The sequence below is a fragment of the Myotis lucifugus genome, unplaced genomic scaffold, assembly GCF_000147115.1.
Source record: "Myotis lucifugus unplaced genomic scaffold, Myoluc2.0 scaffold_2, whole genome shotgun sequence".
In the NCBI taxonomy this organism is placed as follows: domain Eukaryota; kingdom Metazoa; phylum Chordata; class Mammalia; order Chiroptera; family Vespertilionidae; genus Myotis; species Myotis lucifugus.
In genome coordinates, this window is record NW_005871050.1 from 32,470,666 (window position 1) to 32,476,000 (window position 5,335).

A 5,335-nucleotide genomic window follows, 5' to 3' on the forward strand; every position below is an offset into this window, starting at 1 on the left:
CTGCCTTCCCCTGCAGGCCTGATAGCCCCCAACTGCCCTTCCCTGCAGGCCTGATCACCTACAACTGCCCTCCCCTGTCGGCCATCTTGTGGCGGCCATCTTGTGTCCACATGGGGGCTACCATCTTGTGTGTTGGAGTGATGGTCAATTTGCATATTACCTCTTTATTAGATAGGATTTTTTGACATCTTTATGGGCTCAGAATGCTCTGGTCCCTGTTGCATCTGCACACTCTCCACCTCCACCTCCAATTACGGCATCAGCTGACATCAGTAACAATAAGGCTCATGATTGGAGGAAGCCTGTTTGACAAGGTATGGGCAGTTACACACCCAAGGGCTCCCTCTTCGACTGAATTCTGTGTATAAGACGCCCCTCGATTTTCAGTCTAATGATTTTAGAAAAAAATAGTGTCTTATACATGGAAAATATGGTAATTTTCTCTCTCCTCTCCTCAGCTACCAAAGAGAATTTCATCAGGGAGCCAGGTCAATGAGGGTATGGTACCAGGAATGAATATGTGCAATGTTCGAGGTACTGTGCCATCTACTTTACTTGCATTTCTCCTTTTTTGTCAAGTTCTTTTGCTCCAGTGGCCTTCATGGAGCAAAGTCCAGCATTCTATGAAAGAGAACAATATTAGAGATCTAATTTGGATGGTAAAGAGACACAGAAATTCTCTCTGAAAAATTACATTTAAAAGGTAACCTGCCTAGCTGGTTTGGCTCAGTGGATAGAGCATCGGCCTGCAGACTGAAAGGTCAAGACTCCTGGCCCTGATCAGGGGCATGTGGGAGGCAACCAATTGATATGTCTCTCTCACATTGGTGTTTCTCTCTGTCTCTCCCTCTCCCTTCCACTCTCTCTAAAAATCAATGGGAAAAAAAATATCCTCCCATGAGGATTAAACAAACAAACAAACAAAAAACAACATAAAATAAAAGGTAACCTGAAATGTGAAAAGGAGAGAGCTAGGGTGGTAGATTCCCAAGTAGGGGGAGCAATATGTGTAAAGAATCAGTGGTGGGAAGTAGATTGACCCTTTTGGAATAGAGTGAGGCTGGTTTGGCAGAGGGAGTGTGAGAAGCGGGTGGGCCCAGAAGGAGATAGGGAGGAAGGCAAGGGCCAGAGCTGGCAGGGCTCTCTAGGCAGTTGTCAGGAATTTACATTTTACCTGCTGAGTTCAGACAAGACACTGGAGAGTTTGTAAACAGGTGGGAACCCACATGTTTTTGGTAGCCAGGAAGGTGTTCAATTATGAGAGTAGAAATATCACTCTTCCTATGAAAAGAACAGATAAATCAGGAAGAGTAGTCTTGTGGAAGGAGCCTCTGCTGCTGAGGTGCCAGAATGTGTCCTTGTTACTATGGTGACAATGGTGATGAGGGCATGTGACAGGACTTGGGGTGGCCAGTGAGACTCTCCCGATTCTCCCACCCCAGTGAATATATTGCACAAGGTAAACAGAGTTGGGGGGCAGCTGATCCTTCATGGGGTCCAGCTAAGAGAGGATAGAGGTCACTGAGACACACAGCCTTACTTCCCTTGTCTGTGTTTGAAACACCTAGAAATTCTTCTGTTCATGACAAGAAGTCCATAGTCCCCCTGATATTTTTCCTATTATAATCACACTCATCCACAGTTCCTAAACATTTGATTTCCTCCCTCCCTTCTTTCCTTCTTTCTTGTTTTGTTTTGCTTTCTTAAAAAAATATGCTTTTATTAATTTCAGAGAGGAAGGGATAGGGAGAGACATAGAAACAGCAATGATGAGAGAGAATCATTGAGTGGCTGCCTTCTGCACACCTCACACTGTGGATCAAGCCTGGAATCTGGGCAGGTGCCCTTGACCAGAATCTAACCGTGACCTCCTGGTTCATAGGTCAACACTCAACCACTGAGCTATGCTGGCCGGGCAACATTTGATATTCTTTAAAAGATACTCAGGACATAACATTTTCCCTTAATGGACTATAATTCAGAAAGAACACAGATTACATTTATTTGAATTTTTAACTGTAGCCACTGAACATGATTTTATTTGTTGCATTTTTAGATCATAAACCACATGGAGCTAATTATCATTTCCACATTAATATTAGTGGGACAAAGAGTTAGACAAATGTTTTTAAAGTGTAAATTGAATGATTTTTATTCCCCTCAGTATCCTTCCTGCTTATCAGAATATCTTCCATATATCTTCTCTCATAATGGATTGTAAATATAAATAATTCATGTGTGGTTTAAAATGCCTCACAGCCAGAGAAAGTAAATGGCTCTTTCCTAAACAATATTCCCCCATCCCACGCCTCAGAGGGAACCACTGCCACCATTTAATCTGTACTTGGAGTATATTTTTCTATGCATATAAAAATACATATACATGAATGGATACATTGGTCTATTTGTGAAATTGTTTATTTCTTTTTATATACAAATTTGGAATTACAGAATAATACTGATCTGGTACTTATGTTTTTCTCTTAAACTACATGCTTTTAAAATTATTTTCATTAAGGTGTGATTTAGAGAAAATAAAATTCATTCCTTTTAGTATACAGTTCTGAGTTTTGAGAACTGCATAGAGTAGGTAATCATCACCACAATTGAGATACCATGCCTAAAAATTCTTCTGTGTTCTGTTGTAGTCAACCCATTCTCTCTACCCCAACCCTGACAATGGCCTATTTATTTTCTGACCCCCAAATTTTGATAGCTGTAGGTTTTCATTTGGTATTTTCATTTTAATTTTGTTCTATTTTAATTTCTCTTGAGACTTCCTCTTTGACCTATGAATTAGATATGTGTGTGGTTTTCAAGTTCTTGGAGGTTTTACTGTTATCTGTCTATTATTGATTTCTAATTTTATTCCTTTATTGTCAGATAACATATCCTGTTTGATTTCAATTCTTTAAATTTGCTAAGGGTTGTTACGGTTGGTGAGTTGACTGATTCAATCTCTGGTAATTGTGTTTGAGTTTACATTGTCTGATAATATAGGCACTCCCACATTCACTTGATCAGTGTTTGCATGGTATATTTTCATCCATCCTTTTACTTTCTAGTTATCCATATCACTATATTTGAAATGAGTTTGTTATAGACAACATATAGTTGGACTATTTTTTTTTGTTTTTTTTACATCTATTCTGACCATCTCAGTCATTTGGTTATGTATTTAAGCCACTAATAATTAATGTAATTATTGATATGTTTTGATTTAGACCTACCACTTTATTATTTATTTTTTGTTTGTCCCCTCTGTTTTTCATTATCCTGTTTCCCCTTTCTTGCCTTCCTTTGGCTCTTTTGAATGGTTTTTAGTACTCCATTTTTCTTTTTCTATTGTGATTTTGGATATATCTCTTTGTATAACATCTTTGCTCTATGGATTACAAACTATCTGCTTACTTTTCACAATCTATGTATTTAGAATCAGTACTTTACCACTTCAGTGGATATATAGAAACCTCACCTTAATAGGTCTTCTAACTCTCCCCCCTTATGCTATATTTTGCTTTATGTATTAATGTCTTCCTTGACATCTAATCTACATAGATATCTACTATACCTACATTAGTGAAAGCTCCACCAGTCAATGTTATATTTTGCTGTGATTTTCCAGTATTTGCCATGCTACTAGAAACCCATTCAGATGTGTCTTCATATTTACTTCCTCCCTAGATCTCCATGTGTCTCAAATTGAGGGTAGGAAACAGTGGGAATGAAATTTTGCCATGCATAATATCTTAAAATTTGGACTAATATTCTACTTTAAAAGTAATATAGGTCATCCTATCTAATAATAGAGAAACATGGTAATTAGCCGTACCTCTGCTACCCTTCCCATTGGCTAATCAGGGCGATATGCAAATTAACTGCCAACCAAGATGGCGGCCAGCAGCCAGGCAGCTTGAAGCTAACAGGAGGCTTGCTTGCTCCAGTGACGGAGGAAGCCAACGTTCCCCGCCTGCAGCTGCCGGCCTCTGAGCTTGCAGTTTAAGAAACATTGTTACAATTATAGAAGCTAAACAAAACCCCAGAAACCTGCTTTCAGCTAGCCAGGCCTCAGAACTGGAGTTGAAACAGTGTTTTGATTATAGATCCCAAACAAACCAGATACCTGCTTTCAGCAGTCGAGGTCTCAGAGCTGGAGCCGAGCCTCAGAGAGAAAGCCGGCTCTCAGTTCCAGTGACAGCCATAGAAGGTAAATAAATCCAAGAATTAAAAAAAAAAGAAAAAAAGGAGAGGTTTGGAGTTTCAGTCGCCCGCCAGCCTGAAAACGGCCCTCAGCCCCTCACCCAGACTGGCCAGGCACCCCAGTGGGGACTCCCACCCTGAAGGGGGTGTGACCAGCTGCAAACAGCCACCATCCCCTCACCCAGGCTGGCCAGGCACCCCAGTGGGGACCCCCACCCTGAAGGGGGTGTGACCAGCTGGAAACAGCCATCATCCCCTCACCCAGGCTGGCCAGGCACCCCAGTGGGGACCCCCACCCTGAAGGGGGTGTGACAAGCTGCAAACAGCCATCATCCCCTCACCCAGGCTGGCCAGGCACCCCAGTGGGGACCCCCACCCTGAAGGGGATGTGACCAGCTGCAAACAGCCATCACCCCCTCACCCAGGCTGGCCAGGCACCCCAGTGGGGACCCCTAACCTGAAGGGGATGTGACCAGCTGCAAACAGCCATCATCCCCTCATCCAGGCTGGCCAGGCACCCAAGTGGGACCCCCACCCTGATCCAGGACACCCTTCAGGGCAAACCAGCCGGCCCCCACCCATGCACCAGGCCTCTATCCTATATAGTAAAAGGGTAATATGCCTCCCAGCACTGGAATCAACGGAGCCGAGAGGCCTCCCGAACCCGGGATCAGTGGAGCCACGAGGCCTCATGCCCTGGGATCAGCGGAGCCGCGAGGCCTCCCAGCACCAGGATCAGCGGAGCCACGAGGCCTCCCAGCACTGGGATCAGCGGAGCCTCGAGGCCTCCTGGCTCCTGGAGCAGCGTGACAGGGGCAGAGCCCAAAACCCCTGATCACCCTGCGGCTCTGTGTGTGACAGGGGGCGGGGCCACAAACTCCCTATCTCCCTGCTTTGTGCTGATAGGGGGGAGCTCTCCAACCCCCTGATCAGCCCTGCTCTGTGTGTGACAGGGAGCGGCGCCCCAACCCCCCCCCATGGGCCCTGCTCTGTGTGTGACGAGGTGGAGCCTCAACCTCCCCATCAGCCTGCCCTGAGTGTGACGGGGGGAGTGCCCCAACCCCCTGATCGGCCTGCTCTGTGGGTGACAGGGTATGGAGCCCCAACCCCCCTGATGGACCCTGCTCTGTGCGTG